The following is a 25089-nucleotide window of genomic DNA, read 5'->3' as shown; positions in this document are numbered from 1 at the left end:
CTTTAGTTATGGTAATACGAATACTAATAATAATAATAATAATAATAATAATGATAATAATAATAATAATAATAAGTCACAATAATAATAATTTTAGTGAAAATACTAATAATAATAATATTATTAATGATCATTATCAGAACACTATCCTAGTTGTAATAATATTTATATTATTACTGATAATAATATTATTAGTAATGATACTAGTTCAACAATGTATATATATATTTATATCCATTTTTATATGTCATAAAAATAATAATATTACTATAAAAATTATAATTTAACTTATAATTAACCTTGTTATATTTGATATTAATATTACACACTATTAATTATATGATATATATAATATCGTACATTGAATATTCAATAATCCAACATTATTATATAAGAATTATATTTTAGTAACAACTTAATAAATTTATGTATTACATTAAATATTCAATTAAATTCAAATGATTAAATTGTATCTTATTATCTCAAATTATTATATATATACTATTATTTATATTTACTTATATATATATATATATATATACATATTTATTTACAACAATTGTTCGTGAATCGTCGGGAATAGTCAAAGGTTAACCGAATATATTAAAATAGTTCAAAAATTTTGAAACTTAACATTACAAACTTTACTTATAGTATCGAAATCATATAGAGATTAGGTTTAAATTTGGTCAAAATTTTCCGGGTCGTCACAGTACCTACCCGTTAAAGAAATTTCGTTTTTGATCGAGATCGTCATGGCTAATAGTAAGAATGTTTTTCTGACGAATATGAATTGATAAATAGAGTTTTATTATTGTTGAGTAATATGGATAAGATAATTTGATTACTCGAAGAGTATGAGTGAAGCTATCACAAAAGAGTGAAATGAGAAAATAAAGTTTCGTCATATCTTTTGACATAGATAGGATTGATTTACGGAGTTTAAGGGATTTAGAGAAAATCTTTGTAATAAGATTTGATTCTTCGATATTTAAAGAAAATAGGATCATCTTTGGTTAAATGCAATAATTTGTTTTGATTGTTCTGCCAGATATTTCAGTATAAATCCACCCTCTTCATTTCCTTTATATTATGGAGTTCCATACCCTTGTTTTTCTCTTCCCGACTTTAATTTAAGCGAATAATGGTCCAAAATTCATAGATATGAAGTTTGGAATGAACATAGTTAATGTCCTAAGAAAGAAACGGTAATAGCACAATCTGACTTGTCAACTTACCAGAATTCAAGGGAAAGATAGAACTATCAAGAAAATATGTTCTTGTTATGTTTATATATTAGACAGAATGTAAAAGCCATATAACATAGCACATGATGACGGTATGGTCTGTGAATCATCACGTTCCATTAGAAACTCAGCATGACTTACTGTAATATAATCACGTTGATCAGATGTCATTATATTATACCAACTCATGCATCAATTTCCAATACTACTTCAAAATCATTCATAGTTCAAATTCGAATTTTTCAGAATTTTAGAAACTAAAACAGTTTCCTTCCTGATGTAACATTGATATCGCGGAGGATATTTGTAATGAAAGATATGATAATATCTTAGAATTTTAGAATCATAGTGTGATGAAGAAATTCATTCACAATGATTTAGAGCAATTAAGGAGTAAGGTATTCGTTAAAGATTTCATCAGAAACAGAATCATCCAGATTCTTTAATTACAGAGTTTGGTCCTTGTATTTGTCCTTGGTCTCCTTCATGGTTTACTCAATCCGTTTTTCAATACCAAAATTTTTGAGCTTTTTCAGTATGCCACTCTTTATTACCAAACTTTTGACTGTTAAAACAGTCTTCAGTTTTCGCTGTTTCATCGGCTTTTTCAAAACTCAGAAAACTGATTCATAGGCTAAAGCGCTTTTCAGAAATTCAGAATTGAAGTTCGTAAATTCAGGAGATAGAAGTTATATATATATATATATATATATATATATATATATATATATATATATATATATATATATATATATATATATATATATATATATATATATATATATATATATATATATATATATATATATATATATATATATATAAAATTGTTGTAGTAGAATCGCTGAGAAATTCGAGATTATCGATTGATGCCTCCCGGTATTTGGTATGGTAATTATCGTTACAAGATGCCGATGAGTTCATGATAAGATTTCAATAGATAAATATAGTGATTTGTCGGAGAGATTTAATCCAAGGAGCAACGAGGTAGCTGGTACGTTTGCTGGTAATATGGTGGAATATAAAAGGTTCCCTGGTAATAATAAAAGAGCACGCATATATATCAAGGTTATAATAAGGTTGTTTCGAACGAAAAATCGAAGTTGACTTGCTGGAGCTGTGACAAAATTGGCTAATTTGGAGAGGGGTTGTAAAGTTATTTTCGGTAATAACAATGCCGAGTAATCATAACTTCTACTTAGGTTCCAAGAGTTTTCCAGGTGTATGATTATTTCTTAAATCTTTCTTCTCGTAGATGAAGTGCGGTTAGTTCATCCTCTCGATTGAGGTGTTTTCAAGAATCATGAAAGATTTGAACGCAGATTGTAATCGTCAACATATAAATGATGTTTAAGATGAAATCAAGTGGCAACTTGAAGAGATGTTTAGTTGCATATGTTATAATCAATATTTTAATTCATTTTAATTGTCCAATATTGACAGTCCACAGTTAACAGTCCACAATTAGTAATTCAATGATTCATATATAGTTTAATATATAATATTCAAATTAATTAATACGTATCGTGACCCATTGTATACATGTCTCAGACTCGATCACAACTCAAAGTATATATATTATTGTAGAATCAACCTCAACCCTGTATAGCTAACTCAATCATTACCGCATATAGAGTGTCTATGGTTATTCCAAATAATATATATAGATGCGTCGATATGATATGTCAAAACCTTGTATACGTGTCCCGATATTTAAAGTGCGTAAAATAAATAAGATAAATTAAATGACGATAATTAAAATTGCGATAAATAAAATGCGATAAATAAAATGTAATCAGTTAGCTAGGAACAGTTAGCTAGAAACGGTTAGCGTGGATTCTTAACAAAATTTCTCATAGTTAATTTGTTTGTTTCTAACAAATTTTATTTTTTTTGTCCAATGTTTTTGATGTTATGCGAGGTGTATACGAAATAGATTATATTTTTAATGCGAAATACTATTAAATACGATACAAATTTACACAAGTTATTTATTTATTTATAGAGTGGATATACCTAAACCTTGCTACAACACTATAGGCAGTGTACCTAATCGTAAAGTAGTGTAGTTTTTAGTAAGTCCGGTTTGTTCCACAGGGATACAACTAAATTTAACGCTATATTATATTTTAAACTATATTTGTATATAATATATATATATATATATATATATATATATATATATATATATATATATATATATATATATATATATATATATATATATATATATATATAAGTAGTATTATTATTATAAAAAGGGGGTTTTACCATTTAATGACCGGTTTGTCGATTTTATTTCTTAGGTCGCAATTAAAACCTAATGTAAAATATTAAATATACAAATAACTTAATTTAAAGCGTAAAGTAAATGACGATAAATAAAAGTGCGATAAATAAAAGTACGATAATTAAAAGTGTAATAAATAAAATGACAGTAAATAAAAGTGCGATGAGATATAAATTAAAGGAATTATGCTTATTTAAACTTCCGTAATCATGATGTTCGATGTGTTGATTTTAATTTATTACCATGGGTTAATTGTCCTTTGTCCTGGATTATTTGATACGTCCACCTGGTTTTTGTCTATAACAGTCCATCGGTCATAAATATAAAGTGCGAGTGTCCTCGTCAAATTATCCTTATACCCGAAGTCAAATATTCCAACTAATTGGGGACTTAAACTGTAACAAGGTTTTAATACTTTGTTTAATAATTACACCAGGATATCGACTGCGTGTAATCCAAGGTTTTAATACTTTGTTAACAATTACGCCAAGTGTCCTTCTACATAATCCACCCCTGTTTTAATGAGTCCATTGACTATTAATCCATCCCCGTGTCTGGTTAAATGAACAATTATTAGTACTTATAAATATTCCGCCCATCGTGTCCGATTGAGTGTATGTAGTTATTAATAATTACCTCAAATTGTAAATCTCTATATTAAATTAATGAACTATCATTCAGTTAAACAAATATAAAGCCCATTAATAGCCAATAGTCCAATTTTCACAAGTGTTGGTCTTTTGTCCAAACCCCAAATATAGTACAAAGCCCAATAACCCCGTCTTTAATATTTAGTCCAACATCACGATTACTTCGGCTTAAATAAGCATAATAATAATTTAGCTGCGAGACATTAATTTAAAAAGGTTGAACATAACTTACAATGAGTATTAATAGCGTAGTGTTACACGGACAGAATTTCGACTTACAAACTTAAAACATTCGCTACCATAACCTTATTATTATTATTAACTTAATATTAAAATTATAATTATAAAATATAAATATAAATTAAGAGAGAGTGAAGATATCAGTTGATATGGTGTGTGTAAATCGGCCAGAATTCATTGCAATTTATAGACTTGACCACAACTTTACTGCCATGCGATCGCATGGTTTTTGTTTTCTTATTTACCGACGGTTTTTAATAGAAATATAATATATAAATAATTTACAGAATTATTTATATATTATATTATATTCGTGTGCATAGTTGATTTGTAATTTTAGCTCCGTTGCGTTGCGCGTTAATAGTTGGTTCATGTCCCGGTTCCGGATTTTCGAACATCCTTGCGTACGATTTAATATCTTGTACTTGCATTTTGCGGCTTGTACTCTTGTAATTTTGAGACGTTTCTCATCAATAAATTGAACCACTTGGATTGTACTTTGTACTTTTTAGCTTTTTGGTCATTTGCGTCTTCAAATCGTCGAATCTGTCTTTTATCTTCACCTTTTATTATTTAAACGAATATCACTTGTAAAAAGAACAATTACAACTAAAAGCTTGTCTTTCTTAAAGGATAATGCTATGAAATATGTGTTCGTTTTTAGCAATATCAAATATTCCCACACTTCAGCATTGCTTGTCCTCAAGCAATATAGAACTTGAATAAAACTTTACTAGAATCTCTTCTTTATTCTTCACACTTTGTACATCAGTGATTTTAATATGGCGGTATGACCAATGATAGTAACGATGTGGTTTACAGTCCCACATGACTATAAAAATTTAGATCCTTTAGGAAATTGGATCTTTATGAAAACATTTGATCTTTTGATAATTCAATCTAGCTTTTACCCTAGATAAGTTTTTCGGAATAACCCTTCACCGGTGCTTGCAAAATATTTTTGTGGGTTTTGTGGGTTTCAGATTTGAAAATTTTAGCTCAAAACTTGCGGTTTTGTGTCACCCACTTGCTAACCTTGTATTGGGAAAGCAACATGTCCAGTATACTTGCTTCGTATATTACCTTTCAATAAACTACTGTCCGGTTGTAAAGGAAAGCGTTGAACAAGCAACTGTTACGGCAATGTCTAATGACATGCTTTTGATTATGGTCTATATTGTGTTGGATGCAATTACTATCCTTTGTAGAAGCAATAGTAAAGATCACCCTATAGTTTTTCAGTCTGGCACAAGGTCCTGTCTTCGACCATGCTATGCAACCACCGTTCTTACGGTTGACACCTGATTTGGTTCAGGTGACCTAATGAATTCCGGTGAATTCTCAGGATTTTACGTTTAATGGTAATGAACGCATTGAAAATGGGTTTTCAGAAAACAAATCGGTTGTAATTTGATCAAAATATTTTCTCGTTCAAGCTCGAGTTTTGATATCATCGAGTTCCATGAGTTTATAATTCTCAATCTTTAAAAGTCAATCTCAAGGATTGAGTAATATCAGGCTTAAAAGCTGATTTTTGATCTTTAAGGAGATTGTCCTTTCTGGGGATCTGATTCATTAGTCTTATAAGCTAATTTGCATGGTACCCCCCATTGTACGAGACAGATCCTCTCATGGTTAGGATAAGTCTGACCACATGGCGACCCTGTTTGATGCTGAGGTCCGTGGATTTCCAGCTGATTTTCGAGAAAACTTTTCAAGGTTTTTCGTAGACTCTACAACTGGTCTGGATGACAACTTCCTGACCTAAATCAAGATGCGCGTGTCTTTTTCTCGAAAGACTGTACTTCCTTATAAATTCTATTTATATTACAATAAACTGGGTAAAACTGATTAATATCATTTAAAACAAAAGTATCTTTGATTATTTGTACAAAAATATGTGATATATGTTCTAAATAACTTGGTAAATTTTTTCCACACTTGGCTTTTATTTTTCTTTCTTTGTCTTTTTATTCTCCTCTATTCCATTTTAAATGAATTCAAGCGTTGAGTTGTTTCTCAATTTATGTTCTTTCCAAGGTAACAATAATTTCGGTGTTAACACCTAGTTTTATCGTTCATAAATATGTATAAACATGATTTTGAGTTCATTTAGTTGAAAATTTTGAAAATTTTTACTAGAAATGGGTAGTCAGTATGTAATACTAGGGATGTTCTTTATTATCAGAGAGCACTAGATTCTAATACAACTACTGCGTTACTAGTAAAGTTTAACGGTGGCTATTAAACCAGGTGTATAAGTAAAAAAAAAATTTAAAACCGAAAGAATTTAATCCCTTCCCACACTTAAGATTTTGCAATGCCCTCATTTGCAAGAAATCAATAGCAATTTAAATTATTGAGGGTGATTAGCGTAAAAAATGATTAAATTTTACCAAAGTTTCCAAACATATTGTTGTTTGTGTTGAATAATAAATGGTGCACATCATTTGTTCATTCCTGCAGTTGTTATTTCACACATATTTTGCATCTTGTCGTCAAAATTAGTTGATTTTGCTGAACTTAATGTCAGTCTTTGAAAATGCGCTGTTTTACCCTGTTGTGTACATGAGATAAAATACATACAATACAAATATAAACATGCATGGTAATTTGAAATGGGACTGAATATCATACTTTCAAATTACAAAAATGAAATATTAGTATACAATAATAAAAAATATTAAACATTATATAAAAGTATCAAAATGTTAAATGTTTAACATAAATAGATAAAAATAATAAAAGATAAGAAATCACTAATGGAACACTATTGATTTGGATAGGGGTTCCAGTTCATATCATCGCTCGGGTTCCATGGTTGATGATAGGTGTTCTGGTAGGCTTGGTTGGGGTCGTACAAGTCAAATGGTGGTCGCATGTCAGGCTGATGTGGTGGATAGTAAGCAGGCCGAGTCGGGATATAGTTATTTGGTACCTGATATGATAGCTGGCTCATGATTTGGTGCTGATGAACTTGCCAGCTATCGTGTTGGCGTTGCCTGGAAGTCTCATACTCATTCGCGGCTTGCCACTGCTCATACCGATGATGCCTATCCTCATTACTCATTTCCACCTCATCTATATGCTGAAAAACGTCATTAAAACTATCCCTAATGACATCCCTGATGTCATCTGCTTTCTCCATTTGCTGATCCGAACCCCTCTCTACCTGTGGATGGGTGCCATGATATGGTATTGGCATATTATGCCTCCGTTTTAGTACCTTTGCACCCTGATAAACCTGCAAGCCTATGCTCTCGGCTTGTTCCTCAACTACCATCATTGGACCCCCATGTTCCCTATCTACAGCTAAGTACTCTCCAATGAGAGTAACAAAAATACCTCCTCCTATTATTCTCCCATCCTGTATACCTTCCACAACTTCGGACAAATAATACCCAACACATTAGGGAATATTAACAAAGCCTCTAGTGTCTCGAATGCACTTGAGGTAAAATAAATCGTTTAGAGTCATTTTCTCCTTGTTTTTACCTCTTTGTGTAATCGAGTTAGCAAAAAATCTATGTATTATATGAAGCTCTGCTTTGTTAATATCTAAATAGGAGTGTCTTCCTGCCCGTGTAAACACATTAAAATTTGACATACGCCTCTGTAACGACCCAACCCGTTATCCTTCCAAAAACGTGTCATAAAAAAAAATATTTCTGGAACAGCACATCTGGACAGCGTCCAGATTTCTGGACGGCGTCCAGCTCTGAAGGACTAGACGGCGTCCAATCCCTTTGGACGGCGTCCAAATGGTCTGCCAGATTCTGTTCAGTTTTACCATTACACGGGGGCGAAAAACCCGCTTCCCGACACTTTCAAACCAAAACACTTTCATAATATGTTATAATAGTTAAACCTAAGAGTTTTCCATAATAAAACCGAGTTTTACAACACCGGGCCCACATCGACCCATATTACAATAAAGTGTCCATTTCGATCTAATTTAGTTTATATAAAACATAGACCGAGCATGGGATTGGGGATACGCTACCCAATCCTAATCGAACCAAAAGCAAGTCTTCTAAAGCAAACTACGCAAGCTCACTAGTCCCCACGCTTACCCGAGCCACCGCATCCATGCAATCTATAAAAATATAAACAAAGAGAGGGTAAGCTAACGCTTAGTGAGTGATAATATACTACATACATATATATATATGCATAAAATGGACAGCCACACAAATAATCAGATACCGCATACCAGAGCATCCAAGCATAAAGGCAAGCTAGTCTAAGCATACCGTACAATCACTAAGCAACGAGCTAAAGATATATCAACAAACATAAGTTCACCAATGACGATGTGAACAACGCCAATGAGCTACACATGAAGGGTTAGCTACATCACAACAATACAACAATATACAACAAGGCGTAAACCGCCCAAGGTTAACCCCTTAACCCGAATACTGAAACCAAAAGATTACCACGATGAAGATTGGCCGAACTACACGAGCCTTAGTAAATCCGCATCTACACGAGACTACTATCTTCACTATCACAACAACATCGAGGTTGGCTGAACTACACGAGCCTTGGTACACGAGATCACTACCTCAATAAGATGACCGAACTGCAGGCGTCATCGTGAATCCGAACTACACGAGACTCACTTCCGATAAGATGACCGAAATACGCGCGTCATCGTGAATCCGAACTACACGAGATCCACTTTCACAATTCAAAACCCACGGTCACGGGATTATAAAATCCACCACATCGGGGTTATCCACATCACAACAATATCAACCCTTCGCCATTGGGGTTATATACTCCACATCAAAAACACGTGTGATAACGTACACACAAAACGTGTACCTCGCCAATGGTGATCAACTAAAACGCACAACCGTGCCAATTGGACCTAAATGCAAGTCCATCAAATCAACCTATATGTGAAGTGAGCTCTATAACCGAGAACCACTTCACCTGAACCGCACCCATCCTACACATACATATGTACATAGGATATTAATGTAGTGACCCGAACTTTTCCATGTTTTTATATATTAAATGAAATTGATATTTACATGATTAAATGTTTCCAACATGTTAAGCAATCAAACTTGTTAAGACTTGATTAATTGAAATAGGTTTCATATAGACAATTGACCACCCAAGTTGACCGGCGATTCACGAACGTTAAAACTTGTAAAAACTATATGATGACATATATATGGATATATATATATAGTTAACATGATATTATGATAAGTAAACATATCATTAAGTATATTAACATTGAACTACATATGTAAAAACAAGACTACTAACTTAATGATTTTGAAACGAGACATATATGTAACGATTATCGTTGTAACAAAATTTAATGTATATATCATATTAAGATATATTAATACATCATGATATCATGATAATGTAATAATTTAACATCTCATTTGATTTAATAAACAATGGGTTAACAACATTTAACAAGATAGGTTTCAAAACAACACTTACATGTAACGACTAACGATGACTTAACGACTCAGTTAAAATGTATATACATGTAGTGTTTTAATATGTATTTATATACTTTTGAAAGACTTCAAGACACTTATAAAAATACTTCTAATTAACAAAAATGCTTACAATTACATCCTCGTTCAGTTTCATCAACAATTCTACTCGTATGCACCCGTATTCGTACACGTACAATACACAACTTTTAGATGTATGTACTATTGGTATATACACTCCAATGATTAGCTCTTAGCAGCCCATGTGAGTACTCTTAGCAGCCCATGTGAGTCACCTAACACATGTGGGAACCATCATTTTGCAACTAGCATGAAATATCTCATAAAATTACAAAAATATGAGTAATCATTCAGGACTTATTTACATGTAAACAAAATTACACATCCTTTATATCTAATCCATATACCAACGACTAAAAACACCTACAAACACTTTCATTCTTCAATTTTATTCATCTAATTAATCTCTCTCAAGTTCTATCTTCAAGTTCTAAGTGTTCTTCATAAATTCTACAAGTTCTAGTTTCATAAAATCAAGAATACTTCCAAGTTTGCTAGCTTACTTCCAATCTTGTAGAGTGATCATCCAACCTCAAGAAATCTTTATTATTTACAGTAAGATATCTTTCTAATACAAGGTAATACTCATATTCAAACTTTGATTCAATTTCTATAACTATAACAATCTTATTTCGAGTGGAAATCTTACTTGAACTTGTTTTCGTGTCATGATTCTGCTTCAAGAACTTTCAAGCCATCCAAGGATCCTTTGAAGCTAGATCCATTTTTCTCATTTCCAGTAGCTTTATCCAGAAAACTTGAGGTAGTAATGATGTTCATAACATCATTCGATTCATACATATAAAGCTATCTTATTCGAAGGTTTAAACTTGTAATCACTAGAACATAGTTTAGTTAATTCTAAACTTGTTCGCAAACAAAAGTTAATCCTTCTAACTTGACTTTTAAAATCAACTAAACACATGTTATATATCTATATGATATGCTAACTTAATGATTTAAAACCCAGAAACACGAAGAACACTGTAAAACCGGACATACGCCGTCGTAGTAACACCGCGGGCTATTTTGGGTTAGTTAATTAAAAACTATGATAAACTTTTATTTAAAAGTTGTTATTCTGGGAAAATGATTTTTCTTATGAACATGAAACTATATCCAAAAATCATGGTTAAACTCAAAGTGGAATTATGTTTTCTAAAATGGTCATCTAGACGTCGTTCTTTCGACTGAAATGACTACCTTTACGAAAACAACTTGTAAATTATATTTCTGAATATAAACCTATAATTTTTCTATTTAGATTCATAAAATATAGTTCAATATGAAACCATAGCAATTTGATTCACTCAAAACGGATTTAAAATGAAGAAGTTATGGGGTAAAACAAGATTGGATAATTTTTCTTGTTGTAGCAACGTGAAAATTGGTAACAAATCTATATTAATCATATCCTAGCTAACTTATATTGTATTATACATATATTCTAATATATTATGTAATCTTGGGATACCATAGACACGTATGCAAATGTTTTGACATATCATATCGACCCATGTGTATATATTATTTGGAACAACCATAGACACTCTATATGCAGTAATGTGGGAGTTAGCTATACATGATTGAGGTTGATTCCAAAAATATATATACTTTGAGTTGTGATCTAGCCTGAGACGTGTATACACTGGGTCGTGGATTGATTCAAGATAATATATATCAATTTTTTTCTGTACATCTAACGTTTGACAACTAGTTGTAGGTTAGTAACGAGGACAGCTGACTTAATAAACTTAAAACATCAAAATGTATTAAAAGTTTTGTAAATATATTTTGAATATACATTGATATATATGTACATATTTGTTATAGGTTCGTGAATCGACCAGTGGCCAAGTCTTACTTCCCGACGAAGTAAAAATCTGTGAAAGTGAGTTATAGTCCCACTTTTAAAATCTAATATTTTTGGGATGAGAATACATGCAGATTTTATAAATGATTTACAAAATAGACACAAGTACGTTAAACTACATTCTATGGTTGAATTATCGAAATCGAATATGCCCCTTTTTATTAAGTCTGGTAATCTAAGAATTAGGGAACAGACACCCTAATTGACGCGAATCCTAAAGATAGATCTATTGGGCCTAACAAACCCCATCCAAAGTACCAGATGCTTTAGTACTTTGAAATTTATATCATATCCGAAGGGTGTCCCAGAATGATGGGGATATTCTTATATATGCATCTTGTTAATGTTGGTTACCAGGTGTTCACCATATGAATGATTTTTATCTCTATGTATGGGATGTATATTGAAATATGAAATCTTGTGGTCTATTGTTACGATTTGATATATATAGGTTAAACCTATAACTCACCAACATTTTTGTTGACGTTTAAAGCATGTTTATTCTCAGGTGAATATTAAGAGCTTCCGTTGTTGCATACTAAAATAAGGACAAGATTTGGAGTCCATGTTTGTATGATATTATGTAAAAACTGCATTCAAGAAACATATGTCGATGTAATATATTTCTATTGTAAACCATTATGTAATGGTCATGTGTAAACAGTATATTTTAGATTATCATTATTTGATAATCTACGTAATGCTTTTGAAACCTTTATTGATAAAATAAAGGTTATGGTTGTTTTAAAAATGAATGCAGTCTTTGAAAAACGTCTCATATAGAGGTCAAAGCCTCGCAACGAAATCAATTAATATGGAACGTTTATAATCAATATGAACGGGACATTTCAATTAACACTCACTTTATCGCCTTGATGAATGCCACCGAATAATCCGCAACCCGTCAATGGAAAGTACCTATTCCATTATCACAAAACACACAACACAATTAGGGTTGACTTACAAACCAACCCATTTGACACTTAGTGCAAATTCGACCCAAATGCACTTTCAAGCACAAAACGCACCCAAACTAACCAATAATCACTAACAATAGTGACAATGGTCATAATACGCCAAATACACTCAAACACAAGTGTTAAACACTCATCTTGCCCATTTTGACACCAAAACCCTAATTCGACCCATTTCAAAATTAGGTAACCAAACACACCCAAAAATGTTCCAACACTTCCATAATCACTAACCCTAGTGATTAAACTCATTTTTCAAAGCCTAATCAAGGCCAAATCGTCAACCAACCCAAAACCCGCCAAGTGACAAGAATAACTAGTCACCATGAACCTACTTCATCATCTAAAAGGGTTTTACAACAAACTAGCTCAAAACCCTAACTTGAATATCAAATCTAACAATATGAAATTCGGAGTTTGAGCTTACCAATACCACCACAATGTAGCTAGGAGCGAGATGAACAACTTTAAAACCCGAGCTTTAGCGAGAAACCAACTCCTTCTTCTCCAAATGGAGCCTCCTCTCTCTAGAACTCTCCTCTCTCTCTAGATATGGATGAGAGTGTTTGTGTTGGTGAAGACAAGGTTGAATGAGCTCAACCTTTGCCCATTTGTGGCTTAAAACTAGCCACCAAGTGAAAAGACCAACATACCCCCTATTAAAAACTAAAATATCACTGCTGGCACGACAGGCCAACTGGACGGCGTCCCAAATATTGTACGGCGTCCAGCTCTTCTTTGCTGGATGGCATCCCGAATCCTGGACGGCGTCCCGATCAACTGGAATGGAAACAGGGTCTTACAGCTCTCCCCCACTTAGAATCGATCACGTCCTCGTGATCTTCGTCACCTACCCGAACGGACCTCACTCAACGGTCCTCAAACACAAGTCCCAATCCGACTTTCCTAGGCAACTCTTCTCAATGAATCACCTTTCACAACTAAATCGTCACTCGCGACTTATCAAATCACAATCCGAGCACTAAAACCTTACACATTCCCTCACGTCAGGAAAACTCAACCAATCTCGAACTAAGATATCAATCCCTTAGCATACCCTTACCGAGTACAATGCTAAAAGCAACCAAGTCTCAACCTAAGGTCAACAACCCGAAACGATGAAGACCGAACCAAACGAATCCTTACGGATAACACCAATCATGTGACACCGCTATTTTTTTTATACGTGGCGGAAGCATTTATTTATTAATTACAAAATAAACATTAACTATTGCTAAGATATCCAGTGTTACGTGTCATTACAAAATACTTGTTTATATGGAGAAGACGTAGTTACAATCAGTTTACAAAAGATTAGTATTTTCATAAAGCAAGACAACATCAGAGTTGACTCCTGTCAAACATAACATCACCATGCCCGTCTTCTCCCAAAAGCAATATCTATAAGCTACAACCTGCATGGAGGAGATGGAGGGGAGTTAGCACGAAGCTAAGTGAGTACGACTAACTACAGGCCATAGCATACAGAAGTGTTATACTAATCATGTCACATAGTCTAACACACAAACATCACCCAGTAGTGCAGTCTACAGAGACTCCGGCGGTTCGGCCAAACCATTAACCTCCAGTTGATCGGGCTGGGGTTTACCAGAAGTTCCTCTTACATACCGTGCTGCATAAATCATCCACACGCGATGAACGCGTCATTCAAACATATACTACACGGATGCAAATAGGCTACCACATGAGGAACCCAACCCGTAGGTTGATCTCTCCTATCGAATTAGGCTACCACAAGATAGGGACACACTAGGTTCCAACAGACAAGCATCAACCAACATGCAGTCAACACAAGGAACTACTAATTACAACAATAAGTATATTTAACAAGCATGTCAATCATAATATAACATGCTACTATATACTATATTCTCCAGTCAGTCTCACTCACCGATTACCAGCAAACGAGAAGGTATTCAGATATCTAATCACTGAACCTTCTCTTTCTCCTTTTCTCCTGAGAAAAACATATACACAAGTTAGTTTCTGTCCGTTAACCCCAAATAACACAATACAGAAATTTTTGTCAGAAAAAGTGTTCGCTAAAATTTTTTGCTTAACACTTGTGCACATTCAAAATTTACCTAATGAACATCAAAATACAAACGGGCAGCATAACGGCTAAAAATAAGCACTTGGTAAAATATTCACTGCCCAAGACACACGGTCGACTGTCAGAGACAGTCGGCCCACTGTCTACACTCGGCCGAGTGTCTAGTCACTCGGTCAATGGTCTCTCACAGACACACTCGGCTGTGGGTCTTACACACTCGGTCGATGGTCGAGTCCGTCGGCCGAGTGTCTCGAGACACTCGCCCGACTGTGTTCATCTGTAGAAGCTGAAGACAAAGTGACTGGTTTCACCCAAAATCGACCAATTCTTGCTCTAGAGCTCGATTACGACCTCAAAACTGACCAAATCGAAGACACTAAACATATAGAAACATAAACCCACAAGATTTGGACTCAAACAACATCAAATTTAATCACTTTGACCCAAATTACTCAATTTATAAAACTTTACACAAAAACTCAATTTTCTCAAAGATTAAAGCATGAAAACTTGTGATTCTTACCTTAATAGAATCAATAAATCACAAGGAACACGAAAATGTAAATGATTTGAGCTCAAGAACAAGGATTAGAGATTAGGGTTTGAAGTAGGTGAGGGAGATGAAGAACGAGGTGTTTTGGGAATTTTCTGGAAAATGCAAGAAATGACCAGCTCTAGACATCAAAAGTGGGTTTAATTCCCACACTGTGTGACACACGGGTATTTATCAGTTATCTAATATCTTTCGTACATCATTTGGCAACTCAAACGAAATCCAAATTAAATAAACAAACCTGTTCTGTGACCCTTGTCACAAACTGGTCCTAACCACATCATTAAATAATAATAACAATTAAATAAAAATAAAAGCATATAATAACACAAAACATATACTTAAGGGCACTTTAGTAATCTTACATCTAGGCCCGATTGAGGATGTTACAAATCTACCCCCTTAAGAAGATTCTGACCTCGGAATTTGGTCAAGGTCAAACAAGTGGGGATAGCGCGCCCTCATTAACTCCTCGGTTTCCCACGTTAAGTTAGAACCTAAACTGTGCCGCCATTCCACTAACACCATTGAAATCTGTTTCTTTCTTAACTTGGTGACTTTTTTGTCCACTATTCTAACCGGCTCTTCTACTAGTTTCTTAGTCAAGTCGACTTTCAAATCCTTCCATGGAAGAATCTGACTTTCGTCGTCTACTTTACACGTTCTTAAATAACAAACATTGAACATGTTGTGTATTCCTACTAACTCTGATGGAAGATCTAAAACAACAGTCTGATCATTCAAAATTTCTTTGATCAGAAATGGCCTAATAAACCTCGGTGCTAGTTTACCACGTTTACCCAATCTGATCACCCCTTTCCACGATGATACCTTCAAGTATACACGATCACCTACATTAAAAATTACCGAACGTCTACGCGGATAAGCATACATCTTTTGTCGATCTCTAGCTGCTTTTAACTTTTCACGTGCAATTTCGACTTTTTCTGAAGTTAACTGAACAATTTCGGGACCTGCAAATTGTTTCTCACCTGCTTCTAACCAACACGTAGGAGTTCTGGATTTTTGACCATACAACATCTCATACAGTGGCATACCGATACTCGAATGATACGAATTATTGTAAGCAAACTCTATTAATGGAAGATGCGAATCCCAAGAACCACCATATTCTAAGACGCACGCTCTCAACATGTCTTCTAACTTTTGAATCGTTCGTTCACTCTGACCGTCTGTTTGTGGATGATATGATGTACTTAAATTCACACGCGTACCCAGATTCTGTTGTAAACTGTTCCAGAAGTTCGATACAAACCTAGTATCTCTATCGGAAACTATTGATAATGGTACACCATGTCGACTCACGATCTCCTTCAAGTACAACTCTGCCAAATCACTCAACGAAGCTGTTTCACAAGTAGCTAAAAAGTGAGCACTCTTTGTTAAACGATCCACAATCACCCAGATCATGTCGTGTCCTTTCTGGGTTTGGGGTAACTTGGTTACAAAATCCATCGTTATATGATCCCATTTCCACTGAGGAATTTCTAACTGTCGTAGAGACCCATACGGTTTCTGATGTTCTGCCTTAACTTGCGCACAAATATGACATTTTTCGACGAAACTTGCGACATCAGTTTTCATTGTCGGCCACCAATACAGTGTTTTCAAGTCTCTATACATCTTTGTACTACCCATATGCATTGACAATCTAGATTTATGCGCTTCAGTAAGGATTAAATCCCTCAAATCTGCAAGCAAAGGCACCCAAATACGGTCATTATAGGTCTTTAATCCTTTAGAATCATTGCATAGGTCAAATTTTCTTTTGGTCAATTGCTCAGTCTTTAGGTTTTCATCATTCAATGCTGCTAACTGAACGGTTTTCAATCACTCAATCAAGTCTGAAACTATCTCTATTCTCATAAATTTGACATTTTCGACTGTCTTCTTGCGACTCAGAGCATCTGCGACCACATTTGCTTTACCTGGATGGTACTTAATCTCACAATCGTAGTCTTTAATCAATTCTAAACATCGACGTTGACGCATATTTAATTCTTTATGCGAAAAGATATATTGAAGACTCTGATGATCTGTATAGATTTCACAATGTGTACCAAACAAATAGTGTCTCCAAAGCTTCAAGGCAAACACAACTGCAGTTAATTCTAAATCATGAGTGGGGTAATTTCGTTCATGATTCTTCAACTGTCGTGAAGCATACGCTATAACTTTATTTCTCTACATCAAAACACAACCCAGACCTGCACGTGACGCATCGCAGTAAACCACAAAATCTTCTGTTCCCTCTGGTAAAGCTAAGACTGGCGCTTGACATAACAATTGTTTGAGAGTCTGAAAAGCCTTTTCTTGTTCATCCGTCCATCGAAAGGCTACATCTTTTCTAGTTAACTTATTCAACGGACCTGCTATTTTAGAAAAGTCTTTGATAAATCAGCGGTAATAACCTGCTAAACCCAGAAAACTCTTAATTTCTGTCGGCGTTTTCGGTGAGTTCCAATTCATTATAGCCTCTATCTTAGACTGATCTACTTTAATACCCTGTTCAAAAATCACATGACCCAGAAACTATACTTCCCGCAACTAAAATTCACACTTAGAAAACTTAGCGTACAACTGTTCCTGTTTCCGGAGTTCTAATACCAATCTCAAATGTGTAGCATGATCTTTTTCGGTTTTCGAATATATCAAGATATCATCTATGAAGACAATCACAAACTTCTCGAGATACTGATGACACACCCTATTCATTAAATCCATAAACACTGCTGGCGCGTTTGTTAACCCAAATGGCATAACTAAAAATTCATAATGACCATATCTAGTTCTAAACGCTGTTTTCGGTATATCGTTCTCTGCAACACTTACCTGATGATACCCTGAACGTAAATCAATCTTTGAAAAGTAGGAAGCACCCTGTAACTGATCAAATAAGTCATCTATTCTTGGTAATGGATACTTATTCTTGATTGTTCTCTTATTTAAGTCGCGGTAATCTATACACATACGAAGCGACCCATCTTTCTTTTTCACAAATAAAACAGGAGCACCCAACGGTGAAGAACTTGGTCGGATAAACCCCTTATCTAACAGTTCATGAATCTGAGACATCATTTCTCAGATTTCTGACGGAGCTAATCTGTAAGGAGCTTTTGCAACTGGCGTAGCACCTGGAACCAAATCAATTATATACTCTACTTCACGTACTGGAGGTAACCCTGGTAAATCATCTGGAAATACTTTTAAAAATTCTGACACAATGGGAATATCAGTCACCTGCTTCTTCTCTTTCTTAACATCAATCACATAGGCTAAGAATGAATCACACCCTTTCGTTATTGCCTTCTGAGCTTTCATTAGGGAAACCATAGGGAAGTTAAATCCACTGCGCTCTCCCTTAGCTATCACTCAGGATCCGTCAGCCAAACGGAAAGAAATCATCTTCTTATCACACTTAATATTAGCCATATTAGCTCTGAACCAATTCATACCTATGACTACATTAAAGCTAGGTATATGCATCAACAAACAGGTTAAACGGAAAGAATGGCCGTCGATTTCGATGGTAATTCCAGACACAGATGATGTGCATGGAACCATTTTACCATCAGCTACTTCTATTCCTAAAGGCTCATCTAACATCCTAACAGGCAATTTCAACTTATCACAGAAGCCTACGGACATAAAAGATCGATTCACTCCAGAATCAAATAACATACAAGCTGGCAAGGAATTAACCAAGAACATACCGGTAGTGACGTCATCGGTAGCAGTTACAGCGTCTACCGTCATCTGAAACGCCCCTGCCTCTGCTGTTGGAGGATTCTTTCTCTTCTGCCCGATGGTCGAAGCATAAGATCCCCCAGAAGTAGCCGACCTCGCCCCTGACCCTGCCCCAGAACCGGCTCTTGATGTAGATGGACAATCTGCCGATCTATGACCTTCCTTATGGCAACTCCAACAAACATTTGACTTAAAAGAACAAGCTGTTGCTTCATGACCTTTCACTCCACATTTCAAACATCTTCGGGTCATTGGAGAACACAGTCCGGCATGAGTCGACTTACAAACATTACACCAATCAGGCTGACTTGAACCGGTCCGCTTATACCAGACTTACTCTTCTGTTTAAATCCACCTGACTTCTTAACACAAAATCCCGATTGCTTACTTAATTGCTGACCAGACTGACCACCTGTTTGACCCTCTGATTTTCCCCCAAAAGATCCACCTTTTGAACTTTCTCTTTTCGCTGCCATTATATCACCTTCAGTAACTTTAGCCATCTCATGAGCCTGTGCCAATGTGGTTGCAAATCTTGCAACTGTTCTATATTCTGGCTTAATCACCCGCATTAAATGCTGAATCTTATCCTTTTCAGTCGGTACCCACTATTGAACAAACCTTAACTTCGATGTAAAATCTCTGAAAAACTCATCAATTGTCATACTTTCAGTCATTTTCATACTCAGGAACTCAGTTTTCAATCTTTCTATCTCATACTCAGAACAATACTGCTCACGAACCTTAGCAGCGAACTGTTCCCAAGTTATCTGACTGATCTGTTCTTTGGGTAAATATACAGTAATAGAATCCCACCACTCCATTGCTTCACCTTTGAGAAGCCTACTAGCAAACAATACCATAGATTCAGGCTCACAAAAACATGTTTCCAACGCTCTCTCTACTTCTCTTAGCCAATTAAGGGTCATTGTAGGGTTTGTGTGACCACTGTACTCAGGAGGTTTGCAGTCTATAAACTGTTTATAGGTACACTTCCTTCTTGTCTCAGGAACTTGAAATGGGTACATCATTTGATTAGGAAAAGTTTGGTTACACAGAAATGGCATTTGATAGTTTTGATAGGTATTTTGTGGAAATTGTGACTGAGAACTGCCACCGGCTTGATTACAAAAGTTAGGAGGAAAGGTTGTCTTTAACACAGTGGTATTAGGGTTCCATTGCGCCTGTTCTTGTTCCAATTCCTTGATTTTCTCCTGAGCTTCTAGTAACCGACTTTGAAGTTCTATTACTTCTTGAGAAGTTTCTTCTTCTGAAGACACATGTCCATCTTCGTCAGGGACTCTGAATGTACCAGTTCCAGGGGCAGCAGGGCCAGTAGCGTTAGCTTCGTTATCTTTCATTGCTGCACTACCACAACACTTACACCAAAGCTTAGTATAAATTCTATTAGTACTAACAACTAACACATATCCTGACCTAATACTCACTTAACCCATCCCCAGCATGTTATGTTTGACATGACTCTTCTAAGTTTGGGAACATGACATGTAGATCACAATGCACATGCTGCCAGACTCAGCTCTGATACCAACTTATGACACCGCTATTTTTTTTATACGTGGCGGAAGCATTTATTTATTAATTACAAAATAAACATTAACTATTGCTAAGACATTCAGTGTCACGTGTCATTACAAAATACTTGTTTATATGGAGAAGACGTAGTTACAATCAGTTTACAAAAGATTATTATTTTCATAAAGCAAGACAACATCAGAGTTGACTCCTGTCAAACATAACATCACCATGCCCGTCTTCTCCCAAAAGCAATATCTACAAGCTACAACCTACAGGGAGGATATGGAGGGGAGTTAGCACGAAGCTAAGTGAGTACGACTAACTACAGGCCATAGCATATAGAAGTGTTATACTAATCATGTCACATAGTCTAACACACAAACATCACCCAGTAGTGCAATCTACAGAGACTCCGGCGGTTCGGCCAAACCATTAACCTCCAGTTGATCGGGCTGGGGTTTACCGGAAGTTCCTCCTACATACCGTGCTGCATAAATCATCCACTCGCGACGAACGCGTCATTCAAACATATACTACACGGATGAAAATAGGCTACCACATGAGGAACCCAACCCGTAGGTTGATCTCTCCTATCGAATTAGGCTACCACAAGATAGGGACGCACTGGGTTCCAACAGACAAGCATCAACCAACATGCAGCCAACACAAGGAACTAACTAATTACAACAATAAGTATATTTAACAAGCATGGCAATCATAATATAACATGCTACTATATACTATATTCTCCAGTCAGTCCCATGTGATGACCCGGGAATTTCCGACCAAATTTAAACTTAATTTTTATATGTTTCCGACACGATAAGCAAAGTCTGTTAAACTGAATCTCAAAAACTTTGAAACTATTTTTCATGAAGACATTTAACCATTAACTTTTCCCGACGATTCACGAACCTTTGTGTGTAAATAAATATGTACATATATGTAAATATAAGAATGTATAATAATTAGAAGTAATGAAACATAACTTAAATTAAATATGTAAAATAAAATACAATTTAATCAATTGAATTGAATAGGTAAAGAAGTATATAAAATAATGAAATTGCTATTTAAATAAATATCTATATGAATCTATACATAATATTGTTGTATGTATATATATAAATATATATGTAAATAATAGTTTATATGATAATTGGAAATTATAAAATATAATTTAAACATTTGAATTTAATATTTAAAATGAGATACAAAATAAATATGTATAAACTAAAGATGAACTTGTATATATATAACTTCTATTAATAAATATTATATTGAAATATATATCTAATATATAAATGTTATATATATAAATAATATATATATATATATATATAAATTGTAATATTATTATTATCATTAATAATATATTCATTACTGGTATATGAATTTTTATGAAATTATTATTAATACAATAATGATTACTATTAATCTTATTCTTATTAGAATTCTTATTAAAACTAATAATATTAAGGGATGTTATTAATAAATCCATATCAGTAATTTATATTATTGAAACTAATATAACATATACAGTTATACTCCATATAATATGAAGATACTGATATATAGAGTACATAAATATAATATATATATATATATATATATATATATATATATATATATATATATATATATATATATATATATATATATATATTCCTGTACTCTGTCTGATATCGACTTTCATGATCAATCTGTCTGTTAGTTGGTATAAATGTCGATCTCATTTTTACAGAAGGAACCAAAAGATGCTACAGGTCAGACTCCAAGATGTAGTTGTATCAGATTAGGTTAGAAGTCTTATTCTTCTTTTATTTTTTTGTACTCTTCTTCTTGGATAATATTCTGTCAACTTATTACTTTAAATCAGTCAAATTCAGTGTGTATTCTATGCTTTTCGATTTCCATCATCTTCATCAATTATATACAGCATATATTTACTTATGATTATAGAAATAAAACAGAAATTCAGTAAGCAAAACTTATTACCTCTGTTCTTGGTAACTTTTTCACCAAATCCAGAAATCAATCGAATTTTTAAATTGTATAAGTGCAGTTGTGTTTGGAATCTTATATCCCAACTATCTGAAAAGTTTCACTTTCCAATTTCTCAAAACGATTTCGAATTCGTGAGTCAAACTTTAAAAACTCAAAAGTCAACGATTGTTCTTGATCCAAATTAGAGATATCTGCTGAAGATAAGTTTAAATTGATGATTGTTAGAGGTTCAAGGAGTAATTCGAAACTAACTTTGTGTTATAACATTTATCCAAAACATTCTAAAAATCAAGATCATAAATTTTATTTTTTTTAGAGGCCGCGACTGCACAGCTCTTTTTTTTGTTTCTTCACAAAATTTTACCTTTTAAGTAACCATTACAGATGAGTTAGAGTTACGTTCAAAGTTAATTAAGACTTTATACTTATAGTGATTTGATCTCTGGTCTACTGAAATTTCAAGGAAGAAGGAGAAATAGAATGAATTTTAATTACGGGATAAAAGGTTACTGATGTGGAGTAATATCAGAAAATGGGCTACAGCCCAGATGGTTAGGGGAGGTGACGGGGTATCAAGAGGTCTCGGGTTCGAGACCCGCTGGTGGCATTTCTTTTTAAACCCCATTTTTATGAGGTAGTTTCCTAATTATTTATTATAATTATTATCATTATTATTATTATTATTAATAATTTATTATTGCTATTGTTATTATTATTATTATTATTATTATTATTATTATTATTATTATTATTATTATTATTACTAATATTATTATTATTATTATTATTATTATTATTATTAAGTATTATACATATTAGTGTTATTATGAAAAATGATAATGATTGATATGTTTTGATGACAAAATTATAAGTATGATATGAATATGAATATAAATATAAATATGTAAATAGAATTAGGGATGAATATAATAATAAAACCTTTATTATGATACAAACTTGATATTATAAAACAATAATAATTATATTAGGAATTGATTAAGTGAAATTATAATGTTATGAATGAGATTATGATAAGATAAGCAATACTAATATTAGTATCATTATTGTTAACATAAGTATTATCATAAATATCATTATTATTATTATTACTAAACAAATGTATCATTAATAGCAATATCATAATTTTTATTAATATTATCATTCTTAATAAAATTATTATTTTTATTATTAGTAAATCATAAATAACTATCATAGACAGTAAAATTAATATTTTTACAAGTATTATTATTAATATCATGATTATTATCATTAATAGGATTATTATTAACATATGTATATTATTAATGTTATTATCTTTATTTTTACTAGTATTAACTTAATATAACAGAATTATTTTTTTGATAAACAAATGAAATACATACATAAACATATATATTTAACACATATAACATAACAAACTTTAATATTTTATTATATACAAAATGAACATATAAAACATATATATATTATTAACATAAAAATGATATAACTAATACATTTATATATATGTGTGTTCAATTACAACCATGAATATTAATAAATATACAAATGATATAGGTTCGTGAATCAAGGCCAACCCTACTTTTGTTCAATGACGTCATATGTATTTTTACTACAAAATACAGTATGGTGAGTTTCATTTGCCCTTTTTTACTCTTTACGTTTTTGGGCTGAGAATACATGCAAATGCTTTATTAACTGCTTTACAATATTTATATGTGCGAGTTTCATTTGCCCTTTTTTACTCTTTACGTTTTTGGGCTGAGAATACATGCTAATGCTTTATTAACTATTTTACAATATTTATATGTGTGAGTTTCATTTGCCCTTTTTTTACTCTTTACGTTTTTGGGCTGAGAATACATGCAAATGCTTTATTAACTGTTTTACAATATTTATATGTGTGAGTTTCATTTGCCCTTTTTTACTCTTTACGTTTTTGGGCTGAGAATACATGCAAATGCTTTATTAACTGTTTTACAATATTTATATGTGTGAGTTTCATTAATCTCTTTTTAAATGCTTTTGCAAAATATATTTTGGGACTGAGAATACATGCGCTGCTTTTATAACTGTTTTACGAAATAGACACAAGTAATTGAAACTACATTATATGGTTAAATTATCGAAATCGAATATGCCCCTTTGTATTAAGTCTGGTAATCTAAGAATTAGGGAACAGACACCCTAATTGACGCGAACTCTAAAGATAGATCTATCGGGCCCAACATGTAGTGACCCGAACTTTTCCATGTTTATATATATTAATTGAGATTGATATTTACATGATTAAATGTTTCCAACATGTTAAGCAAGCAACCT

Source organism: Rutidosis leptorrhynchoides, chromosome 6, assembly GCF_046630445.1.
Source record: "Rutidosis leptorrhynchoides isolate AG116_Rl617_1_P2 chromosome 6, CSIRO_AGI_Rlap_v1, whole genome shotgun sequence".
NCBI lineage: Eukaryota > Viridiplantae > Streptophyta > Magnoliopsida > Asterales > Asteraceae > Rutidosis > Rutidosis leptorrhynchoides.
Note: the sequence above shows the minus strand (reverse complement) of the source record.